At 48.4% G+C, this 18610-nt stretch overlaps 2 pseudogenes; one reads left to right on the top strand and one right to left on the bottom strand.

Annotated features, from left to right (window-relative positions):
• The first annotated feature begins 1405 nt into the window (after positions 1-1405).
• On the top strand, positions 1406-3241 carry LOC119875702 (annotated as a pseudogene).
• Positions 3242-5258: 2017 nt separating this feature from the next.
• On the bottom strand, positions 5259-8678 carry LOC119875704 (annotated as a pseudogene).
• Between the last annotated feature and the right edge of the window lie 9932 nt (positions 8679-18610).

The raw sequence follows: 18610 nt of genomic DNA, 5'->3' as shown, positions 1-18610 counted from the left end.
CTGAAGGCAGCGCTAAACCACTGAGCCACCCGGGCTGCCCTATTCACCTATTTTAATTGTACATTCCTTTTCAAAGGTGATACTAGTAGGTCTCACCTGAGCATTCATACTTTTTCAATTTATTTTTTTCCTTTTGTTTAATTTCAAATTTGGAAAACATATGTATACATCTTGTTCAAGTTTTGTGTTCATCAACATATTGTCAAAGATAGATACTTGCTGTTGTTTGTAATAACCAAAGGGTCAGCTTTATAATAAGCATGCAGCTTTATAAAATATCAAGATGTTTCACTCGAGAGCTTTATTAACTTACTTCATATTGTTCAAAATGTCACACCACAGTGATTAGTTGAAAAAGCATTGTGATCCATTTGCATGAATATGCTTTTGATTTATACATATACTTTGACTTTGTCATAGAATTGCTTCCTGTAATCTATCTCTTAATCCTCAAAAGGACCTCATAAAGACAATATTATTCTGGTGGAGTTTAGGCTCTAAGTAGGCCCCAAAGAGCGTTAATACTAGAGGTTGAGGCAGTAGGGTTCAAAGAAGAGAATCTAGAGAAGGTACAGTATGTTTACAGAGTATGCATTATTTTCATTGGGGTGAAGTAAACTCAGACAAACCATGTAAATTCCCAGAACCAAATTAAATTTTCTAAACGTCTAGAATATCTATTCACATGGTTGTAAAAAGCTCCTAAATTCCAAGGTAAAAAATGATCCTTACTTCAGCTCATGAACTTGAATGTATGACATTGAAGGTAGACCCACTACTCACTAATCAGTCACTTAAACATGCATGCAGCAGCTCATTCTGGATCTCAAGTTGCTTGCTTTCTTCTTTATAATTTTATTTAAATTCAATTAATTAACATATAGCATATTATGAATTTCAGGGGTAGAGATCAGTGATTCATCAGGTGCATGTAACACCCAATGCTCATTACATCACGAGCCCTCCTTGACGCCCATCACCCAGTTACCCCATCCCCCCACCCACCTCCCCTCCAGCAGATTCAGTTTGTTTCCTAGAGTTAAGAATCGCTTATGTTTTTTTCTCCCTCTCTGATTTCTTATTTTATTTTCCCTCCCTTCCCCATTACCCTGTTTTGTTTATTAAAATATGAGCAAAGAACTCCAGGAATTTGTGGCGGAGTGGGCAAATAACCGAGGCCCTCCCGGCTGCCCGATGCTCGCACCGCCTCGAGGCGCAGGCAGGTGGAACCCCAGCGCGTCAACTCGTAGGAGGACGGGGCCCAGTGACACCCCCGGGACCGAAGGACTGCACACAGGACTCGTCGGGAGGAGACTCGCAGCTGTGAGAAATGCTGTGCAGAGCTCTCCAGCTTCTCGGGGTTCCTAGGACACGAGACAAATCGCACTGCCCCAGCTGTGCGCACATGACCCACGGCAGGGGCCGGGCTGGGCAGAGTCCCCGGGCGCGCTCAGCCGCCGCCGCCGGCCCAGGGGGTGCGGAGGGTCCCAGGGAGGGGGCGGCGGCCGGGGCGCTCAAGGACAAGCCGGGGCGAGTGTGTCGTGGACCTGAAGGCCGAGACCGCCTGCCGAGCGCGCCCCAGGACGGAAGCTACTACCCAAAGGCAAAGCGGCCGCCACCTGGTCATTGCGAGCCCCGCGGGGCACAGGGTGCGGGTGAGCGGGCGCAGCGCCCGGTGCCAGCAGCCCCCGGGCCGGAGCAGATCCTGCGTCCGCAGCAGCCGCAGCTGCAGCACATCCCGCTCCCGAGGCCTCCGCCACCGGGGAGCACGTGGGCCTGCGCGCCCTCCACTCGGGGGTGACCCCCTCCAGACCCTGGGCCGAGCAGGGACCCGCAGCTTTCTGCGACCAGCAAGTCGGCAGCCAGGGCCTGTCTCCGGTCGCCCGACACCAGCCCAGCTGCCTCACGCGAACACCCCTTCCCCGCAGCTCCCCGGGCTGCACCCTTGCCCTGGAGCCCGACGGAGGAGGGTGCTGCCAACGCCAGGTCGCGCCTTCCCCGTGCTTTGCTACCTCAGGCCCAGGGCTCTGTGCTCCTCCAGAGCCCTTCCTCCACCGAGGCGTTAGACCCGTCCAGGAAAGGGAAGGGGAAGCCGCCGAACGTGTCCCTGGGGCAGGCCAAACCCAGACAGGCCGTCCTCTGCAAGCACAAGCCTAAGTACTGTAGCAGGGCTTTGGGGACCCATAGCTCCCTGCAGATCCACCTCCGCTCCCATACCGGAGAGAGACCCTTCGTGGGCTCTGTCTGTGGCCGCCGGTTCACCACCCAGGGCAACCTCAAGTGCACTTGCATGGACATCCCCAGGTGAAGGCCCACCCCCAGCTCTTTCCCAAGTTCCACGACAAAGCGTCGGCAGGCCATGGCATTCCCTATGCACTCTCTGTAGCCATCCCCGTAGATGAATCGAGTCTCTCTTTAGACAGCAAACCTGTCCTTGTAACAGGGACCCCCGGTCTAGGGCTACCTCAGAATCTCTCTTCAGGGACTAACCCCAAGGACCTCCTGGGCGGCCCGCTGCCCAATGACCTGCAGCCCGGGCCTACCCCAGAAAGTGAGGACGGGTCCCTACTGTCTGGGGGGGTGGGAGCAAGCCACACTTCCCCGAGGGTTGGTGGTTTCCAAGGGAGTGGGACCCCGGAGCCGGGTCGGAGACCCTGAAATTACAGCAGCTGGTGGGGAACATTGACAAGGCCACCACCGACCCCAACGAATGTCTCATTTGCCACCGGGTCTTGAGCTGCCAAAGCTCCCTGGAGATGCATTACGGCCCCACACTGGGGAGAGGCCATTCCAGGGCAAGATCTGGGGTCGGGCCTTGTCCACCAAGGGCAACCTGAAGATGCACCTCGGGGTTCCCCGGACCAACACGTCCATAGAGATGCGGCACTCGTGCCCCATCTGCCAGAAGAGGGTCCCGAACGTGGCCCTGCTGCAGCAGCGCATCCAGATGCACATGGGTGGCCAGAATCCCCACACGCCTCTGCCCCAGATCCCCTGTGACTTCCCAGGTCCCAAGGCCGCGATGGTCAGTGAACACGGCAGCGCGGGTGCCACCTGTCACGATGATGTCATCAGAGCATCGACTTGGATGAGCGGGGCCCCAGGACGCTTCGGGCTGCTTCCCAGCGCGCACTCGGCATCCCCCACGCTCGGTCACACAATACACTTTGCGGACAGCAGACATATACAATGCATGTTGTCAACGTTCTCCATCATTAACCACATGACAAAGCTCTTTTAAAGGTACAAGGGGAGGCTACGGAAGGAGTTGCTTCCACCTGTATTCCTGATTGCACTTTCTTCCTCATATTTGTCAAAACAGAAAGAAGCATTTTTTTCTTTTCTTTAAGTCTTTAGTTTAAAAAAAAAAAAAAGGGCAAACCTATAGGATTTTCAACTTTTGGTGACAGTCATGGAAATCTGAAGACTCATGAGTTCTAAGACTAGGGTTTCTGAACTGAAATTAAGAATTCAAGGATTACAGTTAAAGTCTCAGAGCGAAAGACATGAGGCCGAGTATTTTTCAACGAAAGCCCAAAGAGAAAAACAGAGGCTGACGACAGAGAAGAGCTGTGACATAAACCACAGACGATGTTGGAATTGTGATTTCTGTTAAATTTTGCCATGTATGCATGGATGTACGTACAGATACACACACATAGATCTCCGACAGTTCTTGTTCCTTAACGGTTATGCTCAAGGTTTGGTGGGGGGACCATCATTCTTTGTCTTGGCATATTTTGCTTACTTTTTGCTATGAGAGGACATAGAAAATTAAGTATAAAGATGATTTAATTTCAACTGTAAAAGAAAATATCAGTTTTTTAGTCCATAAAATCCAGACACCTACTGATAAAGCATCCTAGGAGGATCATCACTAGAAAAGTCCAATGGGACACACGGAAAAACTTCACGTTAACTACTTCCAAAGACAAAATTATTTTCACACTTTCTAGAGGTATTCAATATTTAATGTTGACGCCTGATAGAAAGGTCTGAAGTACTACAAACGCTCAGACATTGTAGAAAAGGATGTAGTACTGCCACATCTACCATCAATTCTATCTAAATAAGTGCTATTTTATGGTGTTAGTTATTACTGTATATAAAACTATTGAAGACCAAGATTCTTTGGACATATTCTTACAGTTTCCCCAAATGTATAAGATGGAAATAGGACTTTTTTGAGCATTCATTTTTTTCCCCTCCTGATTCACTAGCACCTCTCAAAATGAGCTCTAGGGAATCATGAAGTCCATTCGATAATTTCCTACTAAACACCCTAAATTACATATAAGACCGCCATGTTGATATAGATCTACACAGATTGTCAAGGAATTATTTAACTTAGATTATGAGCAGCTACATTTCCCAGTGCTTCCAGTCTGGGACCTCATTTCTAAGTGTGTGAGTTGGTTCTCCTGTTTCCATAATAACCAATTTAACAATCAGCTTGGCAGTCAACTACTTTAGAGTTAGTTTCATTAATGTTAGCTCTCATCTCATTAATACATGAATCGACTGACACTGTGGGACTACTTATTTTTCTAATATACTCGTAAAAGGGCTCTGAATTCAAGGTAACAAACCTTCTGGAAGAATTAGCTCAGGCTCTTTTGTTTAAACTCAATCTTGGGGATCCCTGGGTGGCACAGCGGTTTGGCGCCTGCCTTTGGCCCAGGGCGTGATTCTGGAGACCCGGGATCGATTCGCACGTTGCGCTCCCGGTGCATGAAGCCTGCTTCTCCCTCTGCCTGTGTCTCTGCCTCTCTCTCTCTCTCTGTGACTATCATAAATAAATAAAAAATTAAAAAAAATAAACTCAATCTTTTCCTTGTAGAACCTCAATGTATATTTTAGAATTTTCTTCCAATACTTTAGGACTCACTTAAACTTCTAGTCCTAATAGGACGATTTCCTTTTGTTGCTGCAGGGACCTAGAAATGCAACAAAGTTATGAGCCAGAAGTTTTTCAGTTTTTGAATGTCAGTAAAAACCAAAAAAAAGGAAACAATTAAGAAATTCCAGGAAGTAAATTGGAATACAAAGTGGTCTTCATTTCACAGGACTCCCTCTATCGTTAATCCTCACGAGAATGAACACAGAAAGGAAGCTACTCCCTTACTGTATAATGAAAATCGTGATTTTTGGAATGCTTTTTCCAAATCAAAAAGCTCTCGAAACTAGTTCTTTCTCTTTCCTCTTTCCTGGTTTTGAGTAAAAGACCCTTCTTAGTAGATGATCTGGTACATACCGAGCACTGCTGGTTGGCTGCACACACACGTACAACAACATCAACCCAACAAGTAGAACCAAACGTCACTCTCCTTTCACGGCCTTTGTCGTTTCTAATGGCTGAGTAATATTCCATTGTAAGCTGTAAGACCACACCTTCTTCTGTTGTTGTTGTTCTTGTTGTTTTCTCAACTTTATAGAGGTGGTGGGGGGAGTCAGGGAAGGAAGAGGTGTGGACTTGAAGGTTTTTGATTTTTTAATGCAAAATAATTTATTTTGTGTTTGATACCAGATGAGACGATAAGGGTGATGGTGCTCATGCCCATACGCCGGCTCCAGGTGAAGTGCTCTAGGCTTCGGGCTCACTCTGCTACCTAAGAAGGTCTTTCTCAGCTTCAGCTCTACACAATGCTTGTGACTCAGCGCCTTGCGGGTTTGGGCATTATGTAAACGTTCACAGACTTGCTGGAGGGGATGGTGCCCTCCATACTGGTTTCCACCTGGGGGGACACTTTGCCACCTTCAATCCAGGGGGATTTTGGAATGCGGGAACTGGAGTTGTAGGCCGGTAGCAGCCTCACTTCCACCGGGCATGGTTCTGTCCAGGCAGTATGGGAGAGGTACACCTGAGTGATAAGCCGGTGGCGCCCTGGGTGGGCCAGGATTCCGCAAGTCTGCCGGCTTAGGATGAATCATCTGAGCCTGGCCATCTGGATAGAAGACCTGGACCTTCACAGCACTCTCAGGGTCCTGCACATGTTCCAGGGTCGCATCGACATCCAGGGCCACAACCAATCCAGACGTAACCGCAAAGGGTTGTCTGACTCGCCTGCTGGCTCAATGATGGTGGCTGAAGTGTGTGGATCTGCTTTGGAAGGGGGAGGTGCAAGGAGTACTCTGCCTCAGCATGGTCTGTCGAATTTTGACCACTTCCACAGGCTTGGATGTCATGAGTCGGGGCATAAGGTCAAGAAGTTTGTCCACAAAGCTGTCCTGTAGGTGGGGGCAAATCAGCAATAAAACACCTCTGAAAAAAGTCCACTTCCTGTAAAAAGTTTTCACACATCCCAAATAAGGGGTCAACTCCTCGAGTAGTCCGTGCTGTTACTGTAAGTTGCAAAGCTTTGGCCTGCAGCCTCATGGGATGTATAATCACCACCTGTTTCTTCTCCACACCACTGTACATGAACTCCATTTTGTAGGTCTCTTCCATGATCTGGTTTTGCTGCTGCGGAGGCCAAGTCACTCTGCTTCAAATATAAAGGGGCAGCCACATTGCACAGCTTTCCTTGCAAGGCCTTGATGAGAAGAAGCTGACACCGAAGATAGGTAGCCGAGAAGTCAGCAACTCCTGCTAGTTCAGACTGAAGTTCTCCAAGTCTTTGCAGATCCCGGATGGTGAACTCCAGCAGCTTCTGGGTTCCCTGAGGGGCCCGGTGCTCTGAAGACTGTACACCCTTTCAGGGCTCTGCTGCAGGAACTGATGGGACGGGTCCTCATGGGGCGCAATACCGGGAGAAACGGCCGATGACACTAGTTTTCTACCTGGTAACCTTAAGGCAGGAACAAGATGAGAAAGACTGTCTCGGAGGTAGGCATAATGCCTGAAGGTATGATCTGAGAACAGTGCTGGCATTGTTGGACAGGTTGTAGCAGCATTAAAAATAAGAACCAAAACTGCAATGTAAGCTGGGTCATCCATGTCTGGTTCAGCTGGGCCAAAAAATGCATGGGTGCTCAGGAGCTCTGGCACCAAAGGAAGCACCAGGGTTGGATGCCGACTTCCCAGAAACTTCAAGCACTTCCATTAGAGTCCCTATCAGTAGGGGACTTGGTTAAATTTTTCAGCAGCTCCACCAGTGCGAGATGAATCCCTTCTTTAGTCGAAACATTAGTACAGCATAAAAGTTCGTGAAGAGCCAGCCTCTCGAATATCTCTGGACGAATCCTCTAACACAGCCAGGACACTGCCAAGCTGATCCTCTCGGAGAGTGATGTTTTTAGAAATTTTTCTCATGCTGTGTATGGACTGCAGACGTACTTCCTCAATTTCATCATTAAACATGTCCACCGGGAAATCAGGGCGGCACTTCTCCGCAAAAGAAGGTGAAGATTGGGCCAGCATGCAGAGAGCCTCCACAGCAGCAATGCGGACCTCATACATCTCATCTTCCAATCCAGGAACAAAGGCTCCACAAGCTCCTGACTCCATCAAGTTCACAGCTCCTGTATCTATTTCTTCTTTGGGAGCATCACCTCCCCACTTTCTGCCACTGGAAAACTCTTCTGACCTGTAAAGTTCCTCGGCACGTTCACGTGTAGTGCGTTTTCTCCTGAGATCTGACATGAGCTTGTTGTCGAGCGTCTGCTCCAAGATAGTGAAAACTGACTTGTTCCATCGAGCCCAATAGCTTTGCAGCCTGAACTCGAACCACCCAGGAGCCATCACTGACCATGGGACAAATTGCTCCAAATGCATCATCAACTAAGCGAATTTCTTCATTAGAAGAAGGAATGGGGACAGTGCTTTCAGGATAGAGCTGACTGATAGCCCAGATAAGTTGGACTGCAGCACTGCGCACTTGTTCACAGTCATCAGACAACAATTTACAGGCCTGATTATAAATTGCTTGGTGTAATTTCAGTCCTCTTTCATGAAGCCTGCAACATGGCTTTTATAGCCGCTCTTCTGACACGTGGGTCTTGGTCACTGAAGTAATCCCCTATAATCTTCTGGACATCTCTGACAGCTAGGCCTTCTCCATCTTTTGTGACACTTCGTCTCCAAAGAGCCAAGATTGCCAAGTAATTGCAGGCACTTATTTCTTACACCAGGAGACGTATCTAGTGAGGTGCTTTGCAGGCTACATCAACTAATCCCATCTGGATAGCTTGATTCTCTGGGAGTTTGGTGCCAATTGCAAGCAAGGTGTCCAACAGTTGAGCAAGGACTTGATGAGACTTTTCATTCTGCAGGATGTTAATGGCATCATCCATAATGCACTCTGGTGAAAACGCTGCAGGCTTTGATAATAAACCCAACAATGATGCAATTTTCAGTCTCACAGATGGATCATTCTCCTTGTAACAATGTTCCAAGAGAATCCTGACTACTCCTTCCTACACTTTCTGCTTCAACAGGCTTTCTGGCAAACTGGAGTAGATACTGCAAAGCATCCACTGGGGAGGGAGCTTTACACCGATCTACGTGGAGTGCTGAGATTTACTTGGTTTTGTCAATCGCAGTTTCTTGGTTGCAATTTCCTCCTGTTGTTGCTGGACCACCTTAGTGAATTCCTCGTACACTCGTTTCTTTAGGTGAGCCGCCATGACTGCCCGCCACACCACAGCTTCCTGATCCATCATATTTCGATGGACACCGAGGCTCCTTCCACAGTTTGCCTATTATGGACATTGCTGCTAGAAACATTGGGGTGCAGCTGTCCCGGCTATTATGCTGAGTAAAAACGGTCAATCGGAAAGGGACAGACATTATATGGTCTCATTCATTTGGGAAATATAAAAATTAGTGAAAGGGAATAAAGGCAAAGCAGAGAAAATGAGTGAAAGTATCAGTGAGGGTGACAAAACAGGAGACACCTAACTCTGGGAAACAAACAAGGGGTAGTGGAAGGGGAAGTGGGTGGGGGGGTGGGGTGACTGGGTGATGGGCAATGAGGGGGGCTCTTGGCGGGATGAGCACTGGGTGTTGCGCTATATGTGGACAAACTAAACTCCAATAAAAAATTAAAAATTCAAGAAAAAGAAAACGGGCGCTTTATGTAAAATAAGCAAACATTTAACTGATGGATTCAGTAGGTCCAATAAATGGAAATGTATGACACTGAAAAAAAAAAAAAACAAAACACCAGGTAAATCTTCAGGGTTCTAAAGAATGTCATTGTTTTTCAAAAGATATCCGAATGATAGAAACAGGAACACCACAAGTACAGAAGGAAAAGCTGCCGGAGGCACCGATATGAACAATTTCCCTACTACATTAAATGCCGTAGATCATTATGAGAAAGATTTAAATGCATCAGTAAATAAGAATCTTTAAGTCTTGGACACAGTTATTTTTTTAACATAAGCAAATAGGCAATAAGGTATTTCAAATGTGAAAAAGTACCTGTACCCACGGCCACCCTGGAGGAAGAGCACGCCAAGGGGCATGCTATCGGGATCCCCCACATGACGGAGCAGCCACCTGCCTCAGTGGAGCAACCGACTTCGGGCACTGAGCAACATCCTAAATGAAATCAAGAGCCCGCCAGAGCTACTACACTGGGGCGAAGCTGAAGCTTATGGGCCTGAGCAGTTCGAGCCGGGCATGGCAGTTGGTGCTGAGTCCTTGGCCCGAGCCGAGATGCCTAGCTGCTGAGGCCAAGCCAATTTACATGGCAGTCACACGTCTGATTCACTGTCACCGACCTGGAGGAGCCACCTGCACACTTGGCCACCCTGCAAGAAGAGCTCCCCCGGGCACCCACTATCAATGTCCCCGGCATGCCATGCCAAAGGAGTCACCTGCCTCAGTGCAGCAACCAGCTTCGGCCCCCGAGCAACACCATGAACTAAGGCAGCAGCCCACCCCAGCTCTGAAGGTGGGGTCTGATGAAGCTTCTGGGCCTGAGGTGATCGAGCTGGGCAGGGCTGTCAGTGCTGAGTGCTTGGCCAGAGCGCAGAATGCCAGCTGCTGAGACCAAGCCAATGCACGAGGTGGTCACACCTCTGATTCACTCTCCCGACAAGGAGGACCCACCTGCAATCTTGGCCACCCTTGTGGTACATCATGTCCCGGCGCATGCTATCAGGGTCCGCCACATGCCGGAGCGGCCACCCAGCTCAGTGCAGCAACTAGTGTCTGCCCTGTGCAATATCCTGAACCACCTCAACAACCGCCCCAGCTCCTACCTCGGGGCCTGCTAAAGCTTCAGAGCCAGAGGTGATCAAGCTGGTCACGGCTCGAGCCGAGAAGCCAGCTGCTGAGACCAAACCAATGCACGTGGTGGTAACACCTCTGACTCACTGTTCCGACATGCAAGAGCTACCTGTAGCCATGCCACCCTGGAGGAAGAGCACGCCCAGGTGCATGCTATAGGGTTCCCGTACATGCCCGAGCAGCCACCTGCCTCAGTGGAGTGAAACAACTCTGGCCACTGAGCTACATCCTGAACCAAAACAAGAGCCCGCCACAGAGACTACAGTGAGGCCACCTGAAGCTTCTGGAGATGGAATACTTCCAAACTCGTTCTATGAGGCCAGCATCACCTGAAGTCCAGAAGCAGACAAAGACCCCACCCCACCAAAAAGGAGAGTTATAGACCAATGTCCCCGATGAACACGGATGCAAACATCTCAACAAGATACAAGCCAATAGGATCCAACGGTACATTGAGAAGTTACTCACCGTGACCAGGTGGCATTTATCCCCGGGACGCAAGGCTGGTTCAACACTCGGCAAACATCCCGTGTGACTGATCAGATCTGCAAGAGAAAAACAAGAACCAGATGATCCTCTCAATAGATGCAGAGAAAGCATTTGACAAAATATGGCATCCTCTCCTGATCCAAATGCTTCAGAGTATAGGGATAGAGGGAATGTTCCTCAGCATCTTCAAAGCCATCTACGACAACCTCCTGGCAAATTATCATTCCAAGGGGCAAACGCTGGGAGCCTTTCCCCGAAAAAGATCAGGAACGAGACAGGGATGTCCACTCTCACCACTGCTATTCAACATAACACTAGACGTCGTAGCTTCAGGAATCAGGCAACGAAAGAAATAGAAGGCATTCAAATCGGCCTAGAAGAAGTCAACTCTCCCTTTTCACAGATGACATGATACTGTACACCTAGAAAACCCAAAAGACTCCACCCCAAGACTGCTAGAACTCATACAGCAAATTCGGCAGTGTGGCAGGCTACAAAATCAATGCCCAGAAATCAGTGGCCTTTCTAGACGCTAACGATGAGACGGAAGAAAGAGAAATTAAGGAGTCAACTCCATTTACGATGGCACCCAAAAGCATGCACTACCTAGGAATAAACCTAACCAAAGAGGTAAAGGATCTCTACCGAAAAACGACAGAACATGTCTGAAAGAGACTGAGCAAGACACAAAGAGATGGCAAACTATTCCATGCTCATGGATACGAAGAATGAATATTGGGAAAACATCAACGTGACCCAGGGCAATTTGCACAATTAACATAATCCCTAACAAAAATACCACGGACTCTCCTCAGAGAGCTGGAACAGATCATCTGAAGATTTCTGTGGAATCGGAAAGGACCCCGAATGGCCACGGGAATAATACCAAGAAAACCACAGCGGGGGAGCAACAATGCCGAATTTCAGGTTGCGCTGCAAAGCTGTGCTCACCAAGACAGTGGGCACAGGCACAAAAACAGACACATCCATCAATGGAACAGAAGAGGAATCCAGAGGAATCCAGAATCAAGTCGATGGTCAAGACATACATTCGACCAAGCAGGAGAGACCATCCACTGGAAAAAAGACAAGTGTCTTCCATAAATGCCAGGCGAATACTGGACAGTCACATGCAGAGGAGGGAAACTGGACCACTGTCTCACACTGTACACAAAGATAAACTCAGAATGGATGAAAGATGTAAATGTGGGACGAGATTCCATCAAAACCCTGGGGAGAACACAGGCAACGCCCTACCTGAACTTGGCCACAGCAACTTCTTGCAAGATACACCCATGAAGGCCAGAGAAAACAAAAGCAGAGATGAACTATTGGGACTTCACCAGGATGACAAGCTTCCGCACAGCCAAAGAGACACTCAACAAAACCGACAGACAATCTCCAGAATGGGAGAAGCTACTTGCAAATGCCCCGTCAGATAAAGGGCCAGCATCCAAGATCGCTGAAGAACCTCTGCAACTCCACAGCAAAGAGACCAACCATCCAATCTGAAAATGGGCAAAAGACACGAACAGAAAAGTCACGGAGGAAGACCTAGACGTACATGGCCAACAAGCACGCGAGACAATGCTCTGCATCACTGGCCATCAGGGAAATACAGATCAAAACCACAATGAGAAACCACCTCACAGCGTTGAGAACATTAACAAAGACAGGAAATACCAAATGTTGGACAGATGCGCAGAAAGGGGAACGCTTTCAAAATACAAAAACTTTCAGAGGTAGCCGTACTCACCTGATAGGGACCAGTGGCGGGGGGCGGCTCCCGACCAGGCTGGGGCAACTTAGGGTGTAGGACCTGAGAGCGGGGAGCGGGAGGGTGGCGGGGGTTGGAGGAAGAGCCAGGGCCTTGGGGGGGCTCCTGGGGCCCAGCAGCCCAGGCCCTCAAGCCACCGCCCCAAGGCCGTGCCCTGACGCGGGATGGTGTCTGCATCCAAACCCCTCTGAGCGTAAGCGGATGGGCTCAGGTACCCTCCCTGATCCCCGGTGGAGGGGCCTCGCACCCTCTCTGAGCCGCCCGGAGGAGACCGGACCCTTAGGAGGCCCCACGCCCAGCCCCTCCTGCGAACAGGTCCCACCACTCCTCCCCCGCGCAGCCCTTTGGTCTCTCGGTCTCTCCCTCCCTGTCTCTGGGTCTGTCCCTCCCGTCTCTCTGTCTCTCCCTCCTGTCTCTCGCTCCCTCCCTCTGTCTCTTCCCACGCTTGTCTAGATCTCACCCTCCTTGTCTCGTGTCCTCCCTCTCTGTGTCTCAGTCTCTCCCTCCCAGTCTCTCAGCGTCTCCCTACCTGATTCCCCTGCCTCTCCCCTCCCTGTCTTTCTGTCTCTCCCTCACCGCTCTCTCTCTCTGTCCCTGTCTCTCTGATCTCCTTCCCTGTGTCTGTGTCTGTCTCTCTCTGCCACCCCATCTCGGTCTGTACCCGCACCCCCCCTCCCCCCCCGTCTCCTTCCTCTCCCCTCCCTCTCTGATTCTCGCTCCCTGTCTCGCCGGCTATCCCTCCCTGTGTCTCTGTCTCTCTTTGCGTCTCTATCTCTCCGCCAGTCTCTGTGTGTCTCCCTTCGTGTCTCCCGGTCTCTCACTCCCGGTCTCCTTCTCTCCATCCTGTCCTCTGTGTCTCCCTCACTGTGTCTCGGTCTCCCTCCCTGTCTCTCTGTCTCTTCCTCACTGTCTCTCGGTGTCTCCCTCTCTGTCTCTGTCTCTCCCTCCGTGTCTCTTGACTCTCCTTCCGTGTCTGGCTCTCTCCCTCCCTCCCTCAGTCTCCCTCCTTGTCTCGGTCTGTCCCTCGCCATCTCGCTGTCTTCTCTCCCTCCCCTCCCCGATCTCTCCCTCCCTGTCTGTGTCCCCCTCCCTGTGTCTGTCCGTCCCTCCGCTTCTCTGTCTCTCCTTCCCTCTCCATGTCAATCAAATAAAGGGTGACAACCATAGGATTCTCTCAACAGATGCAGAAAAAGCACTTGACCAAATAGACCATCATTTCGTGATGAAACTTCCGCCCGGTACGGATACTGGGAACAAAACCTCAATTCTCATAAAACCCAGTCTCCAAAAGGCCCAGAGGGAAAGTCCTCTCATTGGGAAAATCCTCGAGCTTTTAACTTAAGGTCAGGAACACGACAGGGTGTCCACCCTCAACGCTGTCATTCGGCACAGTAGTAGGGGTCCCAGCTTTCGCAAGTGACATTCCGAAACAGAGAGAAAAGGCATCCCGATCAGCCAAGAAGTCAACTCTCACTCTTCACAGAGGACATGACACTCTACGTGGAAAACCTCAAACAGTCACTAGATTGTACTTAAAGGATCTGTCCAACAAGACCACCTAACAATCGTGGATATCTATGCCCCGAATGTGGGAGCTGCCACGGATATCAATCGTTGCGAAGCAAAGTTAAGACATACTTAGATAATAAGACACTTTTACTTAGAGACTCGAACACGGCGCTTTCTAGGATTGATAGATCTTCCAGGCACAGCATCTCCAAAGAAACAAGCGCATGAAAGGATGCAGTGTACCACATGGATCACACAGATGTTTACAGAACTTTACATCCAAATGCAACTGAATTCACATTCTTCTCAAGTGCATGTGGAACTTTGTCCAGAAGAGACCACATACTGGGTCACAAATCAGGTCGTGAGCGATACCAAAAGACTGGGATTGTCCCCTGTGTATTTTCAGACCATAATGCTCTGAAACTAGAACTCAACCACAAGAAGAAGTATGCAAGGATTTCAAACACGTGCAGGTTAAGGACCATCCTGCTAAAAGACGAAAGGGTCAACCAGTACATTAGAGAAGAATTAAAAGATTCACAAAAACCAATGAGAATGAAGATACAACCAACCTGTTCCAAATCTTTGGGATACGGCAAAAGCGGTCCCAGGATAGGGGAAATACATCGCAATACAAGCGTCCATCCAACACTGGAAAAGAACTCAATACACAAGCTACCCTTGCACCTAAAGGAGCTGGAGAAGGAACGGCAAATTGAACCTTCACCCAGCAGAAGACAACAGTTAATAAAAATTCGAGCAGGACTCCAATGAAATAGAGAGCAGAAGGAACCGGGGAAACACATCCACAAACCAGGAGGTGGATCTTTGAAAGAACCAAGTAGAGAGAGAGAAAAACCATTAAGCCAGCCTTATAAAAAGAAGAGAGAAAAGACTCCTAATTAATAAAATCATGAATGAGAAACGAGAGATCACCACCACCACCAAGGAAATACAAACGATCTTAAAACTCATCCGACGGAGCTGTACAGCCAATTAAATTGCTGCAATCGAGAAGAAACGGGACGATTTCCTGAAACCACAAACTACCACAAACCGGAACAGGAAGACACAGAAAACCCGAACAGGCCAATATCCAGGGAGGAAACTGAAGCAGTCATCATCAAAGACCTGCCCTAATACACAAGAGCCAGGGCCAGATGGCGTTCCCTGGGGAATGCTATCAAACGTTTAAAAGAAGAAACCATACCTATTTCTACTTCAAGCGGTTCCGAAAGATAGACAAGAGATGGAATGCTTCCAAACTCGTTCTTGGAGGCCAGCATCACATTATGTCCAAAAGCAGGACAAAGACTCCACCCCACCACCCCACCCAAAAGGAGAAGTTATACTCGATGTCCCCGATGAACACGGATGCAAACGTCCTCAACAAGATACGAGCCAATAGGATCCAACGGTACATTGAGAAGTTACTCACCGTGACCAGGTGGCATTTATCCCCGGGACGCAAGGCCGGTTCAACACTCGGCAAGCACTCCGTGTGACTGATCAGATCTGCAAGAGAAAAAACAAGAACCAGATGATCCTATCAAGAGACGCAGAGAAAGCATTTGACAAATCCATTCCTGATCCAAATGCTTCAAGAGTATAGAGATAGAGGGAAAGTTCCTCAGCATCTTCAAAGCCATCTACGACAAGCCCCCTGGCAAATTATCATTCCCAATGGGGAAACACCGGGAGCCTTTCCCCGAAGACCAGGCACGAGACGGGGATGTCCAACTCTCACCGCTGCTATTCTCAACATAGTATGAGACGTCACGGCCTCAGCAATCAGGCAACGAAAAGAAATAAAAGGCATTCAAACCCACAAAGGAAAAAGTCAAACTCTCCCTCTTCGCCGATGACATGATACCGTACCTAGAAAACCCAAAAGACTCCACCCCGATTGCTGGAACTCCTACAGCATGTTAAGCAGTGTGGCGGGATACAAACTCAGGGTCCAGAAACCAGTGGCGTTTCTGTACGTGAACAATGAGACCGAGGAAAGGGACATTGGAAGGGGTCAATCCCATTTATACAACCGCAGCACCCATAAAAAGCATGAGCTACCTAGAAAGAAACCTAACCAAAGGGGTAAAGGATCTCTACCCGAAACTGCAGCACACGTCTGAAAGAAACTGAGGAAGACACAAAGAGATGGAAAAAGGTTCCATGCTCCTGGGGAAGAATTAATATTGGGGAAAATGTCAACGTGACCCAGGGCAATTTACACAACTAGTGCAAAATCTGTCAGAAATCCACAGACTCTCTTCAGAGAGCTGGAACAAATCATCGGAAGACTTGTGTGGAACAGAAAAGACCCCAAACAGCCAGGGAATATAGCCAATAAACCCACTACGGGGGGGCGGGGGGGCAGCACAATGCCCTATTTCAGGTGTGCCACAAAGCTGTGACCATCAAGACGGTGTGGTACTGGCACAAAACGGACACATGGATCAATGGAACAGGGAGAGCATCCAGAAGTGGACCCTCAACTCTACAGGCAACTAAGATTCGGCCAGGCAGGAAAGACCATCCACGGGGGAAAAAAAGACAGTCTGTTCGATAAAGGCTGCTGGGAACACTGGACAGCCACATGCAGAGGAATGAAACGGACCATTCCTCTCACACCAAACACAAGGATAAACTCAAAACGCATGAAGGATGTAAACGTGAGACAAGATTCCATCAAAACCCTCCGGGAGAACACAGGCAACAACACCCATCTTGAACTGGGCCACAGCAATTCTTGCAAATGACATCAGCCACGAAGGCCAGAGAAACAAGAGCGAAATGGACCGCTGGGACTTCATCAAGATGAGCTGCTTCCGCACAGCAAAAGAAAAACTTGTCCCCGAAGACAAACAGTAACCTCCCTGATAGTGGCCATAGTAATTTCTTCCTAGATGTCTCCAGAGGAAAGGGAAACAAAGCTAAAAGTGAACTATTGGGACTTCATCAAGATAAAAATCTGCACAATGAAGGAAACAATCAACGAAACTAAAAGGCAGCCTACAGAATGGGACAAGATGTTTACAAATGACATACCTGATAAAGGGTTACGATCCGAAATGTATAGAGAACTTACCAAACTCAACACCCAAAAAACAATAATCCAGCTAGGAAATAGGCAGAAGACACGAATAGACATTTTTCCAAATAAGCCACACAGATGGCCAACAGACACATGAAAAGATATTCAACATCACTCATCATCAGGGAAAACAAATCACCATGATGACATCATCTCACACCTGTCAGAATGGCCAAAATTAACAACACAAGAAGCAACAAGTGTCGGTGAGTGGTAAAGAAAGGAGAACCCTCTTGCATTGCTGCTGGGAATGAAAACTGGTACAGCCACTCTGGCAAACAGTATGGAGTTTCCTCAAAGAGTTAAAATAGTACTACCCTAAGATCCAGCAATTGCACTACTAGGTATTTACCCAAAAGATACAAAAATACTGATTCGAAAGGGTATATGCCCCCTCGTGTTTATAGCAGCATTATCAATAATAGCCAAACTATCAAGAAAGCCTAAATGTTTATCAACGTGCATGGATAAAGATGTGGTCTCACCCCAGTGAGAATGGTGAAATTAACAAGACAGGAAACACACGTTGGAGAGGATGTAGAGAGAGGGGGACCCTCCTGCACTGTTGGTGGGAACGTGAACTGGTGTAGCCACACTGGAAAACTGTGTGGAGGCTCCCCAAGAAGTTAAAAATAGAGCTACCCTACGGCCCAGCAAATGCACTGCTGGGGATTTACCCCAAAGATACAGATGCTGTGAAACGCTGGGACACCTGCACCCCGATGTTTCTAGCAGCAATGTCCACAATAGCCACACTGTGGAAGGAGCCAGATGTCCTTCAACAGACGATGGGTAAAGATGCGGTCTATGTATACGATGGAATATTACTCCGCCATCAGAAAGGACAAATACCCACCATGTGCTTCGATGTGGATGGAACTGGAAGGTATTATGAGGAGTGAAAAAGTCAACTGCAGAAGGACAATCATCATATGGTTTCACCCATATGTGGAATATAAGAAATAGTGAAAGGGATTCTAAGGAAAAGGAGGGGAACTGAGCGAGAAAAATTAGAGAGGGAGACAAACCGTGAGAGACTCCTAACTCTGGGAAAGAAACAAAGGGTTGCAGAAGGGGAGGTGGGTGGGGGGATGGGGTAACTGGGTGACTGAGGAGGGCACTTGGTTGGAAGACCACTGGATGTTATACTATATGGTGGAAAATCGAATTTTAATAAAAGCAAACGTAAAAACAAAAACAAAAAAGATGTGGTCTATATATACAATGGAATACTACTGGGCCATCCAAAAAGAATGAAATCTTGCCATTTGCAACATCCTGGTTGGAGCTAGAGCGTATTATGCTCAGTGAAATAAGTCAGTCAGAGAAAGACAAACACCATATAATTTCACTCATGTATGGAATGTAAGAAATGAAACAGATGAACAGGGAGAGAAATGAGAGAGACGCAAACCAGGAAACAGATTCTTAGCTACAGAGAACACGCTGAGGGTTGCTGAGGCGAGGGGAGAGAGGGAGTGGGTATTAAGGAGGGCACCTGTGATGAGCACTGAGCATTATGTGTAAGTGATGGATCACTAAATACTACCCTGAAAGTAAT

Source organism: Canis lupus, chromosome 16, assembly GCF_011100685.1.
Source record: "Canis lupus familiaris isolate Mischka breed German Shepherd chromosome 16, alternate assembly UU_Cfam_GSD_1.0, whole genome shotgun sequence".
NCBI lineage: Eukaryota > Metazoa > Chordata > Mammalia > Carnivora > Canidae > Canis > Canis lupus.
The sequence above is the reverse complement of the archived record's forward strand: the minus strand, read 5'-3'. Positions and strand labels throughout refer to the sequence as shown.